The sequence below is a fragment of the Hemitrygon akajei genome, chromosome 14 (genome assembly GCF_048418815.1).
Source record: "Hemitrygon akajei chromosome 14, sHemAka1.3, whole genome shotgun sequence".
Taxonomy (NCBI): Eukaryota; Metazoa; Chordata; class Chondrichthyes; order Myliobatiformes; family Dasyatidae; genus Hemitrygon; species Hemitrygon akajei.
Window position 1 is genome coordinate 63,423,494 of NC_133137.1, and position 22,849 is coordinate 63,446,342.

At 39.3% G+C, this 22,849-nt stretch overlaps 1 protein-coding gene across 3 annotated transcripts in view; it reads right to left on the bottom strand.

Moving 5' to 3' along the window:
* Nucleotides 1-1,195: 1,195 nt before the first annotated feature.
* LOC140738638 (potassium voltage-gated channel subfamily A member 2-like) overlaps nt 1,196-22,849 on the bottom strand; it is a 185,783-nt gene continuing 164,129 nt past the window's right edge. For all 3 annotated transcript variants that reach the window (XM_073066239.1, XM_073066236.1, XM_073066237.1), the window contains one exon: nt 1,196-8,851. The gene's annotated coding sequence lies outside the window, so the exon portion shown is untranslated. The remainder of the gene's footprint in view (nt 8,852-22,849) is intronic.

The following is a 22,849-nucleotide window of genomic DNA, read 5'->3' on the forward strand; positions in this document are numbered from 1 at the left end:
TTAACCTTTAAAGCATCCTGCACAAGGACTCCCAAGTCCCTTTACATCTCTGCATTTTGAATTCTCTCTCCATCTAAATAATAGTTTTCCCGTTTATTTCTTCTGCCAAAGTGCATGACCATACACTTTCCAACATTGTATTTCATTTGCCACTTCTTTACTTATTCCCCTAAACTCTAAGTCTCTCTGCAGGCTCTCTGTTTCTTCAACACTACCCACTCCTCCACCTAACTTGGTATCATTGGCAAATTTTGCCACAAATCCATTAATCCCATTGTCCAAATCATTGACATTCATTGTAAAAAGCAGCAGTCCCAACACTGACTCCCGTGGAACTCCACTGGTAACAGGCAGCCAGCCAGAATAGGATCCCTTTATTTCCACTCCCTGTTTTCTGCCGAGCAGCCAATGCTCCACCCATGCTAGTAACTTCCCTGTAATTCCATGGGCTCTTATCTTACTAAGCAGCCTCATCTGCAGCACCTTGTCAAAGGCTTTCTGAAAATCCAAGTACACCACATCTACTGCTTCTCCTTTGTCTACCCTGCTCAAAATTTCCTCAAAAAATTGCAGTAGATTAGTTAGGCAGGATTTTCCTTTTAGGAAACCATGCTGACTTTGGCCTATCTTGTTATGTGCCTCCAGGGACTCCATCATCTCATCCCTAACCATCAATTCCAACAACTTCCCCAACTACTGATGTCAGGCTAACAGGTCTATAGTTTCCTTTTTGTTGCCTCCCATCCTTCTTAAATAGCAGAGTAACATTTGCGGAGAAACAATAAGATCCAACAGGTACCACAGTGAGTTTCAACACACCTTTCTAATTCACTACACGTGTCATATGGATAAATCACATGTGATTCAGTAGAACTGATGGATGGAAAGTATCTTAAAAGCTATGCGTGCTATTTGATAGAAGTTTCCCTTCCCGTCCTGCAATATGTTCGGTTCGAGTAACCCAAGTTTAGAGAAATAAATAAAAATACCGCAAGGGGGTTCTAATTCTCCCCAATTGATTATAGACACCTGATCACATCCACCAATTGGTGAAAATAATGGCCGAGTTAAAATAATGAACGTGTGTATCATGATAATAGCCGAGGAAATTAACTTTTGAAATATGTTAAAACATGTTATTCCAAAAGAGCATCAGTTCTGACTAAGCTTTATTTGAAGTAGGAATTATGAACAGAGCAAACTTTGATAATATGTGTTTAATTATTCAGTACAATCTTTATGACCCACACTGACAAAGACAGCTGGCAGTGAGAAAGCTGCATTCAGCTGTATGTAGTGCAGGACTGCAGAAGACAATTGGCTCAGATCTGAGGTCAGCTGTCCAAATAAAAAAGTGTTGGTAATAAACTTTAAATGGATCCACTTGGAACACTATTAGTTTTTATTTAAACTTTTTGTATAGTTTACATATAGTTGTACTGCAGACAGGAAACCAGTTACTTTGGGGTTATTATCTCTCATTCCACATCTCAAAGCAAAACAATTCTTGCAAGCTTAGCTATGGATTTTCCGATGTTACATTGGATGCACACTAACCATTTTTAAAGTCCAATCTGAAGGGACTAACATTTGCAACTAAACATTATGAAGAAATGTCTGGCATTGTAAATTCACAGCAGCTTTATATGTACAATAAAATACTTGAATTGTAAAAGAGTTGTATATAATAAATGCCCTCAGACTCATAAAATTGACCCTTGTACTTTCCATTTCAAGCAAGTTCATAAATTATGATTCATTGACTGAAAAATGAGAATTGTATTTCACCTCTGTAGAAAAATAAGAATTGCACCCTCAACTAAAAACTGATGTTATAATACTGATTTTTTTTAGAATACAGAATCAACAACCAGATTGGAAAATAATGGCATATACATCATTCATTTATGAGAGAATTAAAGTGACAATTGAAAATGTTGCTATTTACAGACAATTAAGGAAGAATTGAGTGATATTTCTGCCAGAGAGAGGCTATTGCCCACAAGAAAACCACTAGCAGTTAAGAAAAGGTGCTGAACGATGGCTGCGATTTCTTTTCAAGCCGTCTTCAATTATGAACCTGTGCATTTGAATGTTTCAAACCAATCTAAAAATACCACAGAGCTGGGTCACGTTTCAGGTAGCACAGTCCCAGTGTGGTCTCTCTCAACATAATATCAAATCAAATTAAAAGGCATATAAAATCAGAGGTTGACCAGAAGGTTGCAAACATTTTAGGATCAGTAATTGACAAGCTCATAAAAATAACATAGGGAAAGCAGGAAATTAGATTAAATTAATATGAAATAAAAAACAGAACTTTTGCAATTATTAAATGTTGGTCCCAGAGAAAATGAAAGTGGGGAATTAATAATAGAATTAAGAAAACAGTAGAGAATTTGAATGACTATTTTTATATGACTTCGTGATAGAAGGCATTTTAAGTACAGTGGTTTTTGTGGAAAATCTAAAGGGAGGAAAGAATTTTAAATGATCACAGTGACTAGTTTTAAGACTCAGGGCCTGCATCTTCAGATCTTGAAAGAAGTCATTATTGAAATTGTGACTGCATTACCTGCAATTTTCCAAGGTTCCTTTGATTCTGGAAGTGCCCCAGCAGAATAATAAAATAAAACCAAGAAAGGAGGGAAAGAGAAGGCAGGAAAATGGCCAAATAACCTAACATCTGTTTTTAGAAAATAGCTGGAATCCATTATTAAGGAAGTTGGAATCCATTATTAAGGAAGTATTGGAAGATTATTTGGAAAATTATGATATGATTAAGCAGAGGCAAGGTGGAGTTAGGAACGGGAAATTGAGCTTGAAAAACATATTTGGGATTTTGGGGATGTAACAAGCAGAGTAGATGAAGGGAAACTAGAAGATGTAGTGTTTCATAATTCCAAAATGCCTTCAGAGAGATTCCACATGAATGATTTCAGTTCATGGTTATGAGGGTAATATATTAGGATATACAGAGAATTTGCGAATGAACAGAAAACAGAGAAGGAATAAATATGTCATTTTCAGATTACTAAGCAGTAAGCTGTGTAGTGCTGCAAGGGTCTGTCCTGAGTATTCAATTATTTACAATTTATAGACATGACTTAGATAAACTGGAATCAGTTTTGATGAAAACACAAGGATGGGTAGAAAACAGTTTGTGAGGTGGGCACAAAGAAATGGTAAAGGGGCAAAATAGATTAATTGAATTGGCAACGTTTGACAGATGAAGTACAATAGTAATAAATATGTAGTAATCTGCTTTGGTTGGGATTTTAGACAATATGATATAAAGGTAGGGGGAGGGGCAGGAAGTGCTAAAGAAGCGGGAACTTTGCAGTAGGACTTGGACAGATTAAGAGAATAGGCAAAAGGAATACAGTATAGGGAAGTTTGGTAGAAGGAATAAAAGTGTAGACTATTTTCTAAAGGGGGAGTGAATTCAGAAATCAAAAGTGCAAAGGGTCTTGGGAATCCTAGAGCAGGATTCACTGAAGGTTAATTTACAGGCTGAGTAAGTGGTGAGGAAAGCAAATGTAATGTTAGCATTTATTTCAAGAGGACTAGAATATAAAGCAACAACATAGTGTGTGGCACACTACCTCACTATTTTTTATTCTCTTTTTGCACTGCTTATTTAGTTGTTTATGTATTATTTTGTATTCTTTTATATTATTATGCATTAAAATGTATTCCTGCTGCAAAACAATAAATATCATAAGATATGTCAGTGATATTAAACCTGGTTCTAATGCTGAGGCTTTATAACGCAGTGGTCAGGCCACATTTGGAATACTGTGAGCAGTTTGGGGCTCCATGTCTAAGAAAGGATGGGCTGGCATTAGGCAGGGTCCAGAGGTGGTTTATAAGAATGAGTCCAGGAATGAAAGAGTTAACATATAAGGCGTACTCATGGGTGTTAAGAAAAATGAGAGGGGATCTCATCAAAACCTACTGAATAGTGGAAGTCCTAGATAGAGTGGACATGCAGAGATGCTTCCAATAGTAGGAGAGTCTATGTCAAGAGGGCAGAGACTCAGAATAGAACGGTGTCCCTTTAGCACAGAGGTGAAAAGGAATTTCTTTTAGCCATGGAAAGGTGAATTTGTGGAGACCAAATCACTGGGTATACTTAAAGAAGAGGTTGATAGTTACTTAATTAGTAAGGATGTTAAAGGTAATGTGGAGAAGGCAGGGAAATGGGTTGAGAAAATAAATAACTCAGCCATGATGGAATGGCAGAGCAGATGCAATGGGCTGAATGGCCTAATTCTGCTCTGATGTTTTCTAGTCTACGAACTGAATACCATGTGAATGGAGAGTTCAGATTGTGCCAGATAAGGGGACCTTGGTGTTCTTGTACATGTAAGGCAGGATGTCAGCATATTTGCACTTCAAGTAATTAAAAAGCCAAGGAGAATGTTTGCCTTCATTACTTGGTTAGTGGAGTATAAATACAGGGGTTATTTGCTAAGACTTTTCAGAGCTTTTCTGACATGACAAATATCCAATCTTTGGTTCAAACGAGATTCAAAGATTATAGGAATGTAAGAGAAGGTTTAGATCAGATGAGATGTGATCTTCTAGAGTGGCAGAGAAAGCTCATGAAGAATATGGATGACTCCTACGCCAACTCCCCAAGCTTTTACGTCTGACTCCATGCACATCCTATGACAATCGGTATGGTATCTCTAAATAACAGTATCACAAACTGCCATTTCTTTTTCCTCACAGATAATAAGTTAATGTATTTTCAGTTTGTCTTTTCTCTAGTTCTTAAACTTGGGCAAATTATAGGGGTAGTAAGGCAGGCCATCAGTGGGAGTTCAGAAGGTTGATTGAGACAGATGTTTGGGAAGGTAATTAAAGATGTTGGATCAGGCAGATGACTATGGAGGGTGATCAGTAAAGAGGAGTCAGGCAAGTGAAAGGAGCTGGGTTGCTGAAGAGCACCAGAATGTTGCTGGAGGAAGATCAATACTCCAGACTCTTTTATACAGATATGGGTAGGATGAAGCCTTTAGCTACTCTCTGGTTAAGGTGTTCCATTGTTCTATTGAGCAGTGGGGTCTTTTACAAATAATATTAAAAGATTGTTGTGTTCATATCCGGCTAGACACCACACAACCAGAAATCCTATCAACAGCATCAGCCTCTAGTTATCTGCTCCCGCCTATTCTAAGAGCAGTAAACAAAACAATAACAGGAAGAAATTCCAGATCGACCCCCCCCCCCCCCACTACATCTCACAAATGTAATATTATGCCATTTACTCATGTAACTCTTTGCGGTTCACCTAATTTTGTTCCAGCAAAGTCTGTATCTTCATTAAAAAGTAACTATATAATGGTTGTGACATGGAATGAATAAATGGCAAATTTTGATATTTGCTAACTTTCATTATTAATTTCAATTATGTTGTATTTCAAAATATTCATCAATTTGTTGACTTAAAGTGGAGTAGTGAATTGCCCTTACAAGTTAAAGAAAAAGAAATATTGTTTGATCAAACAATAATCTGATTTAATAGTATAGAAGTTAACTTAAGTTTAAATCTATAATGGATGTATTTTTATCAAGAAAACTTTTTTTTTTGTAAATAGTTGATTACCAGGTAACAAACATAAAATTATGCAGCAGAGGCAGAAGCCCATTCTGTAGTCTCTTTCAGCTATCCCGTTAGCCTCACTCCCCGTGATTATTTGTCTCCATGTATTCATACAATTCTCTCATGAAACTTACTGCTGTGTGTACTTTTCCTTCCCTTGCAAACAGTGTTTTTCAAATCATGAAAACACACTGCATTAAAAGTAAACTGTCATCTCCCCTCTGGACCTTTTACAAATCATTATAAATCTATCCTCCAGTGAATTACCCTCCTGCCAATGAAAACAGTTTCTCTTGCCCAAAGCCACTCATCATTTTGAACTTCTCAATTAAATCTACTCTTTTGAGCACTAAGGACAACAAACAGAACTAACATTTTGAGAGTGGAAAATATGAACTCTAAATAAACTTATTTCCATAAAAACACTTTTCTTCCCATCTCTGAAGCTATTATAAAATCGTAACTCAACTAACTCAGTAAATCCATTTCACAGTCCCTCAAAAGAAGTAGTGTGATCACATACACCATTTATAGCTCAGCACAGCTTTTAATGCAGAACTATAACAAATGGACAAAAGATTAGACAACCTAATGTCAAATTTTATGACTGCCCATTCTATAAAATTTGCACTACTTGCATCTACAACTCAAGCTCAGCATTGAAATGAAATTATTTCAGTTTTGTATCATCTCAAATCTATAAAATACTTAGTAACACACACAAAACACTGAAGGAACTCAATAGGTCAGGCAGCATCTATGGAAATGAATAAACAGTCGATGTTTCAGCCTGAGATCCTACTCAGGACTGGAAAGGAAGGGGGGAAAACGCCCTAATAAAAATGTGGGAGGAGGGTGGAAAGAACAGCTGAAAGGTGAACGGTGAAGCCAGGTGGGTAGGAAAGGAAAAGGCCTGGAGAGAAAAGAATCTGATAGGAGAGGACATTGGATCATAGTAGAAATGGAAGGAGGAGGGGACCCGGGGCAGGTAAGAATAAGTAAGAGACCAGAGTAGGGAATAGAAAAAGAGAGGAGGGGGAGGATAATACTTATTTTGCGAGGGTAAAATTGGCTCTGGTCAATTCTGGTCTAAAATTGGTAAAAGAGACTTGCAGTGAGACTTCTCAAGAGGAATTAGCCTACTTCATTTCTGTGTTAAGTGAAACTTGGATTCAGATTTTGTTTACATAATCCATGAGTATGTATGCTTCCTTCTTCCACTTTCGTGAGATTGGGAAATTAACTATCAGCTCTGTGCAGATATTTACAGTGGTCTAAAAGGTTACCATTTGGTTAATATAAGGAAAGTATATGTAATTTACATATTATTTGTAATCTGCAGAGATTGGCTTTTCCCTTGAGCATACCTGGTTAAGAATCGATTTAAAAGATGTTTAAAAGTTGAGGAATTTTGATCATGTTCAGAGAGAAACGGACTCTCCAAACTAGCTCATTTGGATGGAATACAAATCTTAAACTTCTTGCACTACTTCAAATCAAAAATAAATCTCTGTTACAGGGTAGAAAAAGCACAATATTGCTTCATCACCTGTGAAAAAAATACAGTGGGCCAAAAAATTCAACCCTGTCTGGTAGCATATCGTGGGCAATATGGTTGGCTGAGGCAGTGTCCTCAGCTTTTGTGACTAAGTCTATTCACTTGAAAGGAATTAATTTGAGGCATATCATGGATGTGTTCTTATAGCATGTTTTGTGCTATTAACTAGGATTTTATTTCTAGGCAAGTACTGCTATCAAACAGAACCACATTACCCCATCACTATCTGGCAGTGTACACACTTCACAAGTAAAAAAAGTAAAGTTGCCAAATGAATTCCAAATCTGAAGGGACTAAAGCAATACTATGGGATTTTCATCTCAGAGAGAGAAGGTGGGGGATATAATGGGTCAAAACCTTTTGACATGTGACATGAAATGAGATTGTTATCAAAATGGCCTTTTTCTACAGAGTAGGTAATTCAGGGTGAATTAGTTATAATCTCAAACAAAGGAAAACATACAATAATTTGACATAAATACATCAAACATAGCAACAATCACAATCTGCTTTTGAGTTCAGTATCGGACAGTATTATTTCTTCCCAGCAAATAGTATTCCAGATTACCACACTTATAAATCTATCTTGGAGAAAGATAAGTGAGTTAAATATTATGAGCCAAAGGTCTAGTTTTACCTGAAAATTAGTCCAAATGAAAAACTCCAGTATAAATGTCACAGTGAACAAGGTATAACACACCTATTTTGAAGCTTCTTAATAACCTTCCCTTTGATTAGACATAGAGCTGCTGTTAAGTGCAGCAAGGAAAACATGGATTTCAACTTCCTGTGTGACTAGTGAACATTAATAATCTCCATTGGTCAGTACAAATAGCAGGTAATTTGGACAGTCCCGTGCTACATGGAACAGTAAAGTTTTAAATGAAGAATGTAATTATTTTGAAACTTCAGAATCACATTTATGTTCTCAAGCTTTGCTGTAGGCTGATACAGTCTATTTCATTAGCTGAAGAATTACAATTGGAACTGAGCATCATGTGACTTTCAACAGATATCCTTACTTCTGGAATGATATCAAAGCAGTTGAAGGTATCTCGACCTACATTACTGCCCTGAGCAATTCCTGTATCTTTGGCTTGGGATTAAAGTGACTGACCTCCAACAACAATAAACACTAGCTTCCTTTGTGCTGGAGTTGCCTCCGATTCCCACTCAGTTGTTTAACCAGGGATTCCTGATGGTCAAATATTAGTTTGCTATCAAGGACTAATTGTCACTTCATGTCTGGAATTCAATCTTTTTTTTGTTCAAAATGGGCCAAAACAGTAATGAGATCTGGGGCTGTGGCCCTGATGAAACTAATAAGCAGAATTGATTAATAACTGGTGAGCAAACCCTGTTTATGGCTCCTGTGCATCAGTTTGCAAGTGAATGAGATATGGTGATGGGTAGCATTTCTCTGAACTGGATTTATCCGGCCTTTTTTTATTTCAGTCTACAGTATTATGTGTGTACCCGTTAAGTTTTAGTTGCATATGCTGTATCCTGTAGATTGAGCAGCTGCGAGGAAAAGCTGGTAAATTTTGCATGAATTCCAGTGCAGAAGGAAGAACTCTGGTCAGTAAGAGGATTTACAGCAGCAGAACTGATTCATGTTTCCCATGAAGTTGATGAACTCAAATGTCAGGGACTTGCCAGTTGGTGCAAAGCAGCCTTGAGTACTGAAAACCAATGAGAAAGAAAGACAGATTTAGACATGTTATTTGGATGGTGTTTTAACATCAAATATCCGTTTCAGCAGGAACTCACACTAGGTTCCCTCATAAAAATTGACAACTTACATAACAAGACTTCTTTTCAAAGGACGTTTAGAGCCCATATTCTATCACATTAAAGTATGCATTGAATTCCAATCATAATCTGATATTAAACAACACACTAATTTTGTGCTGATGATGGATCTTAACCTGAAATGTCAGCTGTTTAATTCCTCTCCATAGATGCTGCCTGACCTGCTGAGATTCTCCAGCATTTTGTATGTGTTACTCTAGATTTCTAGAATCTGCAGTATCTCGAGATTCTAATTTTGACCATTTCAACTGTGAATTGCTTATAGCAACAGCACTATGTGATTGTGAAGTTTGAAAGTAAATTCTAGTCAATCCACTGTTTCATACAACTAATGTCTTCATCTGAATGATGAAACTACTATAAGTAAAAACAAAAATAAATTTTATACAATTGATAGTTGACAAAGATTTTCATGACATTTAAGTAATCAATTTCTAAAACAGAATCTGCAGTCTTCCTGACCGGACCAGGTGAAGAATTCACAAACTGCCACACCATTGCAGAGGAGAAAATCTGCAGATGCTGGAAATTCAAGCAAGACACACAAAATGCTGGAGGAACTTAGCAGGCCAGGCAGCATCTTTGGAAAAGAGAACAGTCAACATTTTGGACCGAGACCTTTCATCAGGCCTGGAAAAAAAGATGAGAAGTTAGAGCAAGAAGGTGAGGGGAGGGGAAGAAGTACAAGGTGGTAGGTGATAGGTGAAAGATATAGGCTGGAGATGGGGGAATCTGATAGGAGAGGATAGAAGACCATGGGAGAAAGGGAAGGAGGAGGAACACCAAACGGAGGTGATAAGAAGGTAAGGAGATTGGGTGAGAGAGGGAAATGGGAATGAGAATGGTGAAGGGGGGGCAATTACCAGAAGTTTGAGAAATCGATGTTTATGTCATCAGGTTGGAGACTACCCAGATGGAGTATAAGGCGTTGTTCCTCCAACCTGAGTATGGCCTCATCAGGCAGTAGAAGAATCCACGGACTGACATGTCAAAAAGGGAATGGCAAGTAGAATTGAAGTGTGTGGTCGCCAGGATATCCTGCTTTTTTAGGTAGGTGCTTAGCGAAGTGGTCTCTCAATTTACGTCGGGTCTTACCAATATACAGGAGGTGTCACCTCAGCTGGGAGGACTGTTTGGGGCCCTGAATAGTAGTGATGGAGGAGGTGTAGGGGCAGGTGTGGTACTTGCTCTGCTTGCAAGAATATGTACCAGGAGGGAGATCAGTGGATAGGGATGAATGGACAAGTTGTGTAGAGCGAGCCCATGGCTGTGTTCCATGGCTCATGATGTCAATACTTGCACAACTGATACATGGAAAAGCACTGGTTGCAATAAGCTGATTTGCAGTCAGAAGTTTTAGACCATTTCCCCCGATAGGTGTAACTTCACTTGGGAGGGAATCACTCATACTTTTCCAGAGTAAAATGACTTTAATCTACAATGCATACATAAAAAAAATACACATATATGGGTCGAATATGTAGGCTGTTTTATTGAGTGAAACCCTTGTCTTAAATATAATCTCAGCAACCAAAAATCCTCAGAAAACTGAATGGTGTCCACGCATCCATTCATGATTCATGAATCCTCATACTTAAGTCTTGCTCCACAATAAGAACAAATTAATTAGTTCTAAGTAGAAAATATCTTTAGATGTGGAAATAACTTGATTCTTCAGACTGAGACATATTGTGAACCTAGCTGCCACTAGGACACATCTCATTTTCCGGAGCTGAGTCTGGTTATGTAGCCAGGGCTGATTTGAGCATTAACAGTACATAACAGTCTGCGTCAGTTTTTAAGGAAATTAAGTAGTGTTTCATTGACCAATAAGGCCATAAGACCAGAAGGTGTGGAGGAAAATTAGGTTACTCAGCCCATCGAGTCTGCTCTGCCATTTGGGCATAACTGATTTATTTCTCCTCTCAACCCCATTCTCCTGCTTTCTCCCTGTAACCTTTGTCACCCTTACTAATCAACAATCCATTACCTCCACTTTAAATGTACCCATATATCACTTGACCTCCACAACCATCTGTGACAGTGAACTCCAGAGATTCACTACCCTCTGCCTAAAGAAGTTCCTCCTCATCTTTCTAAAGCGATGTCCTATACCCCCTGGTCCTAGGCTGTCCCTCTATAGGAAACATCTTCTCCACACCCACTCTACACAGGCCTTTCAATATCCAGTAGGTTTCACTGAGATCCCTCCTCATTTTAAACTCCAGCAAGTACAGACCAACAAGCATCAAATACTCCTCATATGTTAACCCTTTCATTCCCAGGATTATTCATGTAAACCTCTTCTAGACCATCTCCAATACCAGCACATCCTTTCTTAAATATGAGGCTTTAAACTGTTCATAATATTCCAAATGTGGTCCGACCAATGCCGTTATAAAGCCTCAGCATTACATCCTTTCTTTTATATTCTAGTTCTTTTGAAATGAATGATAACATTGCATCTGTCTTCTTTACCACTGACTCAACAGGCAAGTTAACTAAAGAATCCTGTATTAGGACTCCCAAGCCCCTTTGCACCTCTAATTTCTGAATTTGCTTCCCATTTAGAAAATAACCTATGCCTTTATTCCTTCTACCAAAGTGCATGATCGTACGTTACATCCTACATTATATTCCATCTGCCACTTCTTTGACCATCTGTACAAGTCCTTCTGCAGACTTACTGCTTCCTCAACTACCTTGCCCTCCATGAGTCATGTTACCATCCACAAACTTGGCCACAAAGCCATCATCCACATCATTAACATGCGACATGAAAAGTAACAGACCCAACACTGACATCTGTGAAATGCTACGAGTCACCAGCTGTTCCACACTAAACATTTTCACCAGATAATATTGCTTCCTGAAGTGGCTTCAGGTGATAGATGTTTCTGTTAAGGAGGACACTACTGATATCAATTCATTAAAAAAATTCCAAAACAGAGAAGATAGAACACATTCTTTATGCCCATTCATTCAGATGAGATGTAAAAGTTAATTCAACATATTCACTTCTTTCTTCTGTTATGCCAAAGCCACCATCTCTGTAACACAATGCACACACAAACAATCTCATGGCTTCACACTCAACTATTCTTATAATGAAACCACACTAGCTGCCATTATTCACTGTATAAAGACTATTCCTTGTTCACCCTTCGAAAAAACACATTTATCTTTATGCATCTCATCCAGTGCTCAGTTGTCCTGTTGACCTGGTCTATCAAAAAGTATTGTTTAGCATAGTATATTCCAGAATAATATCATTTAGTTGAAATGTAATGAAACCAGAATGTTAAATAGTTATTATGTAATGAAACCAGTATGTTAAATAGTTATTATGATCCCATTATGATAGTAACCTCCCTGTTTGCTGGAGAAATTGTGGAAATCAAAATGCAAATCATTATCATATTTTTTGGGACTGTCCTGTTATCAAAAACTATTGGAGGGGGGTACACAATGCCCTACAAGACATCTTTAAATGTGAAATACCCTTAGAGAGTAAGACCATATATTTTGGATATATACCTCAAGAATGGTTGAAAAGAGATAAATATTTAATGAATATCCTGTTGGTGGCTGGTAAAATGACTCTTACTAGGAAATGGTTATCACAGGAGAGCCCAACTTTAAATACATGGATGGAAATTACAATGGACATTTACAAAATGGAGAAGATAACAGCATCTGTTAATCATAAGCTGGAACAATTTGATTCATACTGGGAAAAATGGTTTAACTACATAATGCCTCATAGGCCTGATTTTATTCTCACAAATCAATGAATCTGTTGCAAAAAAAAAATCACTCCTTACTTGTACATAGTTCTTTCCTTTTGCTTGTTTTTTCTTTCCACTCTTTTCTATAAGTGTATACCCCAGATAAATACTTTGTGGAGATTTGTGATATATATGATTATATGATATATATGTACAATGTCTGAAATACATCTTATGGAAATGTTTGTTTGATGAACTTCAATAAAAACATAAATTACAAAAAAAAGTCACCTAAATAGTTATTATGAAATGTTTTACATATATCAGGACTGCAATTTAATCTTCAATCTTAGTGTTGTGTATGTGCCCTGGTTACACAACAATGCTATTAATAAGAACGCTGGAGACGGGAGCTAAGTTTCATGGTTCTTTACTGGCAGCAACCGAACTTGGCCCACATTTACAGATCAATACGCACCTAATAGCGCATGCAAGAACGTATCCCTACAACATAAAGTAGTCCTATATTATACAGTAGCTATATAGTAGACTCCTCCCCTTTTATTTTAATAGTGTATCAACTGTTTTTTACTGGGACACTATGCTAAACAAATATGTTTACCAATTGTTTACTTAGTAACTTAATAATATCAAATTATAACAAAGTACTGTAATGTAATAATATCAAATTATAACAAGCTTTTTTTAACTTTTGGTCTAAGACCCATTTATAACTCAAGTCTCTGGGGCGGGGGGGGGGGACTCTGCCCACTGTGTCGTACTTCTCTAGATGATGATTATGTATAAGCAGTAACAGAAGAAATAAGTGAAGCTGTAGCAAAATTAGTCATATTTCACAAGAGGTGTGATGCATTTTTTGTAACTTTGCTTTCCACAGTCTGCTTCAAAGATGACTTGCCACCAACAAAAGAAGTGGTTGGTGATCTGCTGTCTCTGCTAGTTATTCAATAGTCAGGGCAACCCAATGACTTACAGAAAGATCAGTCCTTTACCAGTAATCTTTCACCGTTTGATGAAGCAGTTAATCGAAATCCTGTTGTTCGTTCCATTGTTCTTAAGCTGCTGTTAGAGTACAGTTTTGCTGATATTAAGGATTACCTGCAGTGCTATCTGTCTGGCTCAAGAGGAAGAATTCCTTCAGATGCACATTCAGCACAAGGGTGAAAATACTACAGTTTGTTGCCAGAATTCACCTCTGTTTTGATGCTGTTCCCCAACTTCTTTGTGCAAAACAAGACACATTGGCTGAGGATTCAAAATATGTACGTGCAAAAGAAACTTCCTTGCAAAGGATTAAGTGTATGATTCTCAATGGAGGAAATGACTGGTTCAAGATTTAACTTGTGCAAAAGCTGTTCTGCTTAATGGATTTGATTTTGTCCAAGAGCTTTTAAGGGATGACCGATATCCATGGATCTTTCCCAAGGAAATTGTTCAGGAGTAGATGGAGATGCTGGTCTTTTAAGCTTATTGAGAGTTCGCAGATCTTCCATTATCTGTTCATCTGTTAAGTAATTTAACTGCGCAGGTGCAGGATTTTGTCTTTTGTCGGTAATTGGAACAGGGTCATTAGGTCTCCTCCTTAGTTTCCTAGTTGTTATTAGCTTTACCTCCATAGAATCTCCTGTGAGTTCCATTGTTAGCCTCTCATTCTCCATCATCTTTTTCTTTTCTTCTAACTCAATCTTTTTATCTTCAAATTCCTTCACTTTAATATAATTTCTTCTCTTTAATATAATTCTTTTCCACTTGTTCTGTCTCCAGTTGCAGAGAAAGCTCTGCATTTCGTATTCCTTCCTTGTATTGTTGATCTAATTTCTTCATCCTTTTCTGATACTCCTGCAAAGAGCCTTCCTGGAACTGCTGTAGCTGGCTTTTCAGAGATGTCAATTTCTCCTGGTGGATCTGCTCTTTTACTTTCAGGTAGTCTTCATCATCCTGCTTATTGTCAATATTTGTCTCCCTTGCATCTTCTGTATCTTCATCCGAGTCACAGATATTGCGTTCGTCCTCATCGTCGACGCTGTCTAGCCTCATCATTGTAATAGTTGACAATGTCATTATGTCGTGAGAGGAGAGCTGTGGACATCTTCCCTACTGAGCTGCCCTCCTTTGTTGACACATCTAGTGCCTTGATGGTGTGCCAATCCAATTGGATTTTCCTGAGCCATTCACATCCCAGCAATGGTGGTCCTCCAGTTTTCAGTACATAGAGGTTCAGTTGCTGTGTTTTGTCTCCGTGGTCACTGTCACTTTAATTTTACCTTTGGGACACACTTTCTGTCCTGTGTAAGTCTCTAGCAGTAGCTTAGTTTGTTTCAGAGGTATGTGAGAAAACCTCTGTAGTCGTCTACAGAGATCACTGTTAAAGCTGAGCTTGTGTCCAACTTCATTTTCAGCCTGCCACTTGTGAAGTGATCCTTATTACTCTTCGATCATCTGTCTCTTTCACGCTGTGAAGTTGCAGACAATTCACTTTCGTCTGAGGCGTTTTCATCAGAACTGCTTTCTTCCATTTTGTGTACATTGTTGTGTTTTCCTTTCTGGGGTTTCTTGTTTCTCTGCATTTTGTCCTTTTTCTGCTGTTGACTAGCTTTGCATACTCTGCCAGTGTGGCCCTGTTTGCCACAGTTTTCACATTCTTTGTCTTTAAATCAACAGTCACCTGGGTCATGTGATCTGTTCCCACTATGCTAACATTTCTTTCCTTTATTTCTGTTCAGTGGCATTTTACTTGTGGCATATTCCAGAGATTTTTGTTGTATCTCAGAAGCACCCCATGTGGCTATTTCCGTTGATATTGCAATGTTCAGCACCTTCTCGAATGTAAGGTCCCTTTCACACAGAAACTTCTTCTGTGTGGTTTCACAGTGCATGCCACACACTAACCTGTCCCTCAATGTGTCCGATAGACCTGCTCCAAATTGACAACGCTTGGATAAATGGTGCAATTCAGCACAATATTCAGAAATGCTTTCATTTTTGCTCTGATTCTGATTGTGAAATTTAAAACTTTCAGCAATGACCAGCAGTTTGGGGATTAAATGCTGTTGGAGGGTGTCTACTATTTGCTTGAACGTTTTGTCAGCTGGCTTTTCAGGGGTTAACAAGCTCCGTAGCAGCCCGTATGCTTTTGCTCCCATAATACTAAGTACACACTGGCTTTCTTTTCATCATTAACATCATTAGCATCACAATATAACTCCACTCTTTCAACTTAAGTTGCCCAGTCTTCAATGCTACTATCAAATGCTATAATGGTTCCAATCATTGCCATCTTTGTTATGTTAATTTAGCCCCATTCTCCCTTTTTTTGACTCATGTGACCTTTTTGCTAGCACCACGAGTGCATTCTGTCTAGATGAGTGTGTGTTGCTCCTTTTTATCTCCCTTCTGGGACAGGCAGACCCTCAGCCCTGGGGTTCAGCGCCGGCTGTGGTCTTGCCTGGACGTGCTGCGGCTCCGACCGTGTCTCTTGGTCTCCTGACGTTCCCAACCCCGGCTGTGCTCCCACTTCCTTTCAAACTCGCGGCCTCGCTCTGCCTCCTTCTCCTGCTCCTTGGCTCATTCCTTGCACTCTTCCTCCGAGTGTCGTTATCAATTAAAACATGGCGTTCTGATATGATATAGGTTCATTAACGTTGTCAATTTGTTGAGTATGTGTACACAACAATGCTATTAATAAAAATGCTGGAGACACGAGCTAAGTTTCATGGTTCTTTACTGGCAGCAACCAAACTCGGCACACACGTACAGATGAATACATGCCTAATAGAGCGTGCATAAAGTAGTCCCATATTATACAGAAGCTATACAATACACTTAGTTTCACTTTTTTTATTCTTTGGAGTATTTTGCTTAGTTTATGTAGATACTTTCTCTGTGCTGAAGATTCACATTGCCCCTGTGAGCTTATTAGCTCCAAATGCAATTGTAACACTCAGCTCTATCAACCCACGTTCGTTTAGGGGAAACCGCCGTCTGCTTGTCTCACGTTTGCGTAGATGTTGTGCAATAACCCTCGGCATAACCCACAATGTAAAATATCAGGCAATACACAATGTACATGTAAACAGTTACACTTAATAAATTTTACTGTGACTATGGGGTTAGTAGAGAAACAAAAACATAAAATACAAAGGCACCAAGAATAGGGATTATACAGTTCATGCACAACGTTGGAGCTCACGCAATATCCTCAATCCACCATTCGATTTACTCTGAACTCCTCGACCCTTGGACTGGGACCAACCATGGTGGTCTACCAGAGCGCATCCTGCACGTCCTCCCTCCTCGCTTCTCCTCGCCGATCTCCCTTGCACCAACCCCGATTCCCACATATACAGACAAAATAACATGACTTCCATTGGTTAGTTTCCCATTATCAGTAGTCATAACCCAAACATCACAGCTACAGAAAAACATTACCTCATTCGTTAACATTACAGAGAAGCCATTTCAGTGTAACACCACAGAGAAGCCATTGTATTATTAGCAGTTAACAGTCAACACTACAGTTAATATTCTGAGAACCCTACACAATACTTCTCTCAAGTAACTTTTCAGATTACGAGGTAGTTCTGAACCGCTGGTTCACTTCCTTATCTGCACAACACAGTGAAGGAGTAAAGAACAGTGGTACAAGCTGCAGGAAGAAGTGGTTGAGACAGGTACGAGCACCATTTAAGAGTGCATAGGTACATAGAGGGGCAGTGTTTAGAGGTATATGGTCGAACCACAGGAAATGGTTGGCATGGACGTGTTTGTTCGAAGGGCCTGTGCCTGTGCTGTGTAGCTCAATGACTCTGTAACTCCAACAGTGTTGGTCAGCCACTAGCACATCTGTGTTTTCACTTCTTGCACAAACTGCACCTGGTAACGATACATTGTCCAAGATCAATTCTTCATCACCTTCAGCTAAGGTAGAAAGTGTACTTCACATCAGGTCCCTCAGATTTATTGTGCGTATAACATCCTACACCATGGAGACATATCCTTTGGGCTGAGTCGATGGAGAAAATTTAATGCCATTTACCTTAATCTTACACTGTTCCCATTTCATTCTCCCCACAGTCCCATCAATTCAACTCATCCTCTGCAATTCCACCGCGCACTCTGCACTGACAGCAGTTTACAGTTTCCAATTCACCAGCCAGTCCGTTTGACTCTGGGATGTGGGAGGACCAAAGCATGCAGAGGAAACCTACACAGTCACAGGGAAACATTCAAACAGAGTCAGCTAACACTGGAGTGAACCTGATTGCTGGAGCCGTGAGACAGCAGCTCGACCTGCTGCACCACCATGCAGTCCCCTTCATTCAAATGCAATCACTGACCTTCATTAATAACGGAAGTTAACTATGATTGATTTTATTATTCAACAACACATTGAAGCCTTTATTTCAACACGAGTGATTTTCTTAATTTTAATCTGTTGACAAATAAGTCTTTTTTACATTTAAGTCAATGGCATTCTTAAAATGGCACTGATCCTGGGAGATATTCAGGATCAGTTGAAGAGGTTTCTGCACTATGTGACATTGTGCACCAGATAAAGCTGAGGCCCTCACTGCCTGACACTTGAAGCCCTCAGCTCTATCTAGTATATTCAATCATATCACCCGCTCCACTATGTGGAACAGCCACTGATCTTGAGGTTGGGAAGCCTCCTGACTCACAGAATTGAGGATATCCACAGGAGTGGGCAGGGGGTGCATTCAAGGTGTTCACACCAATCCCCACTCAATTCAGCAAACATAGGCTAGGACTGCTCGGTAACAAGGGCCATTTCTGGAACTGCTAGGACACCACCATAAACACTGGGCGGATGAATGCCACAAACTGTACTCAGCTAGCACTGGCCTCGGCTTGATACTGGTGGGATTGTATTTCTGGACTGCAGTAATGTATTTATAGCTTCTGTTAAATATTTGTTTTGTGCTCTAGCCATGATTGTATGAATGGTTAAGCAAAATCAGGCGATGGCTTGAAAGCAATGGGGAAACTGTACGGCAAGATTGGCACCTCTATCAGTAATAATTCTGGTGATTGCCCAGATTTAATTGCATCTTCACTTGCTCTGTTGCACCAATGCCATCAAGTCATTTCTGCTAATTGTCAATCTGCTCTCCAAGGAGTCATCCTTCCTGTTCCCTCCTTCCTTAAGAAGGTAACAAGTAATGAGACAGAGTAAGATGCAAAGACAAACAAGAGAAAATCTGCAGATGCTGGAAATCTAAGTAACACACACAAAACGCTGGAGGAACTCAGCAGGTCAGGCGGCATCTACGGAAAAGAGTAAACAGTCGACGTTTTGGGCCGAGACCCTTCATTAGGGCTGGAAAAAAGATCACACCTTAGATATGGAATCAGATATTGAACTTCATATCAATATTGATAGCTGACCAGCGATAGACTGCAGCCATTTTTCCTATAAAACAATGACTTGTAACTCAGGGACAGCATCATAAAAGCTGTCAGCAACCCCAATTACTTTGGAAGAGCTGGAGAAATAAGAAAGTAGAGCAGTCTGCAGCTATTCAGTGGAAAATTAAAAATAGGACCTTGTAAATTAAGCAGCAATATACTGATCGATAGCATTGATTCCCACCAGTGTCACTATGGAATTGAAGGTGTGTGAATTGGGAGCTCTCATGTTTTTGAGTACCATTCCTGCAGTAAGGATGCAATAGAATGGTGTTTGAAGTAAATTGTACCAGACAGCTACTGTACTGTCTGTTCAGTAGATTCAAAGATTTAAGGCACACTTATTATCAAAAAATGTATAAATTATACAAATTGAAATTTCTCTGCTTACAGGCAGCCACAAAACAAGAGGCCCAAATAACCAAATTTTAATAAAAGACCAAACACCACTGCGCAGAGAAAGAGAGAGGGAAAAAAAAAACTTGTGCAAACAATAGAAGCAAGACAACAGCACCCGGAACCAGACTGAGTCCCAGATCTGTTCCCAGAGCAGCTGGAGTAGGCCCAAAGCCTCGGTCCCCAATTCATCACACTAGCAGGGCAGAAACGCATAGCAGCCTGATCAGTTCACAGCCTCAGTGCCACAGAAAAAGGAATAAACATTTGCAGGACAGCGAGAAAAATCAGCCTGACCCTTGCCTCTGTACCCGACACTCAGGCTGGGCCAGCATTTAAATTGCCCACCAAATGTAGAAAAGCCCCATAACATTTTGTTCTGTTATGGTAATTAGGTAGAAACAACATACGGTAATCTTTGAACTTACAGTGTATTGCCATAAAAATGTCAGTGTAATGCCATCCTCCCACAAGCAGAATCAGGTCTCTCTACAATTCATAGCTTCCAGTACAACCTATAATTAGAGATAACATGTCCTCTCTCATTCTTCTTTTTAAAGATTACTCATTCGCGGTCCTGTGACATGTGAAGTCACAGTGTGCTGAAGGGGCCCTCTGTTGTAACAGATGAAGTCTCTTACATCTTTGGGAAGCTGATTTACTGACACAGGTCCTCAAATGAAATACACCCCAAAGCAAAATCACTGCAAATAAAATCAACATTCTGCATGTATTTAGTGTCCTTCACTACGTCCCAAAGTGAAGTTGTTTCGACGTGGAGTCATTCTGAAATGTAGTCACTGTTGTTATATAGGAAATACAGTCAATATGTTTCCACAGTCAGCAACTTACTAATGACTGTATTATTTTCCTTGTGAATATGGAATGAGATAGAAATATTGGGCAGCATACCAGTTTAGCTCTATTTCTCTTCTTCTAAAGAGTGCCTTGACATCCACCAAGATGAGCAGGTCTTGGTAGACCTTGGTCCTTTGTCCATCAAGATGAATATCCCATCTAAAAGAGGGCATCCTTGGCTGAGCAGCACACTGTAGGTGCAGCATGAGAGTGGCCGTCTGGTGCTTTGTACGAGAAATGAGCCTTGAATCCAAAAGCTGAATCAGGCGGGCTTCCACACTATCATAATTGGCATCCTAACAACACATTTTAAAGTCATAGAAAAGTAGAGCACAGACATGGGCCCTTCGGCCCATCTAGTCCATGCCAATACCATTCCTACTCCAATCAACCTGCACCAGGACTACAGCTCTCCATACCCCTACCATTCATGTACCTAAAAAAAAATTCTCCTAAACATTGAAATCGAATTTGTATGCACGACCTGTTTTGGCAGGTTGTTCCACACTCGCACGACTCTCTGAGTAAAGATGTTCCCCTTAAACTTTTCATTTTTCACCCTTAACACATGACCTCTGGTTTAGTCCTACCCAAACTCAGTGGAAAAAGCCTGCTTGCATTTACCCTATCCATACCCCTAATAATTTTGTATACCTTGATCAAATCTATCAATCCTCTATGTTCTAAGGAATAAAATCCTAATCTATTCAATTTTTCCATATAATTCAGATCCTCCAGACCCAGCAACATCCTTGTAAATTTGCTCTGTACTCATTCAACCTTATTTACATTGTTCCTATAGATAGGTGATCAAAACTGCACACAATACTCCGAATTAGGCCTTACCAATGTCTTATACAACTTCTACATAATATTCCATTTTCTGTACCCAGTACTTTGATTTATGAAGGTTAATATGCCAAAAGCTTTCTTAACGACCTATCAACCTGTGACATCACTTGCAATAAATTATGGTTGTATTCCCAGATCCCTTTGCTCTACCACACTCTTCAATGCCCTACTGTTCACTGTGTAAGACCTACCCTGATTGGCCCTACCAAAGCGCAAAACCTCGCACTTGTCTGTATTAAATTCCATCTGCCATTTTTCAGCCCAGTTTTCCAGCTGATCCAGATCCCACTGCAAGCCATGGTATTCTTCCTCACTGTCCACTATACCCCCAATCTTGGCATCATCTGCAAATTTGCTGATCCAGTTAACCATATTATCATCCAGATCATTGATAGGTGACAAATAAAAATGGACCCAGCACCAACCCCTGCGGCATTTCACTAGTCACAGGCCTCCAGTCAGAGAGGCAACCCTCTACTAACACTGCCTTCTCTCACAAAGCCAAAGTTGAATCCAATTTACTTCCTCATCTTGAGTGCTGAGTGACTGAACCTTCTTAACCAACCTCCAATGTGGGGCCTTGTCAAGTGCCTTACAAAAGTACATGTAGACAACATTCAGTACCTCACCTTCATTCACTTTCTCGGTAATTTCCCCAAAAAACTCTATAAGCTCGGTTAGACATGACATACCACACACGAAGCCATGCTGACTATTCTTAACCAGTCCATATCTATCCAAATACTTATATATCTGGTCCCTTAGAATACCTTGCAATAACTTTCTGTCTCCTGATGTCAGCCTCACTGGCCTATAAGTTCCTGGTTTATGTTTAGAGTCCTTCTTAAACAGCAGAACGACATTGGCTATCCTCCAACCCTCTGGTACTTCTCCTATTGCTAAGGATTATTTAACTATCTCTGCTGGAACCCCAGCAATTGCTGCACTTGCCTCCCATAGGGTCTGAGGGAACACCTTGTCAGGAACTGGGGATTTATCCACCCTGATTGGCCTCAGGACAGCAAACACTTCCTCCTCTGTAATCTGTAGAGATTCATGATGTTGATGCAACTTTGCCTCATTTCAACAGACTCTGTGTCTGATGCAAAAATTTATTTAAAATCTCCCCCATCTCTTTCAGCACCACACATGGATTACCATTCCGATCGTCAAGAGGTTTGTCCCTTGCAAACCTTTGGCTCTTTTCATATCTGTAGAATCCCTTAAGATTCTCCTTCACCTTGTCTGCTAGAGCAACTTCATGCCTTCTTTCAGCCCTCCTGATTTATTTCTTAAGTGTTCTCCTGCATTTATTATACTCCATAAAAACCTTATTTGATGCTACCTGCCTATACCTACTATGCACCTCCTCTTTTCCCTTAAGCAGGGTCTCAACAGCTCTTGAAAACCAAGGTTCCCTACTCTTGTTATTTACACCTTTTATTCTGAAATGTACATACAAGCTTTGTACTCTCAAAATTTCATTTTGATGACGTCCCACTTACTAAGTACACCTTTGCAGAAAGTAGCCTTTCCCAATCCACACTTGCCAGATCCTTTCTGATACCATCAAAATTGGCCTTTCTC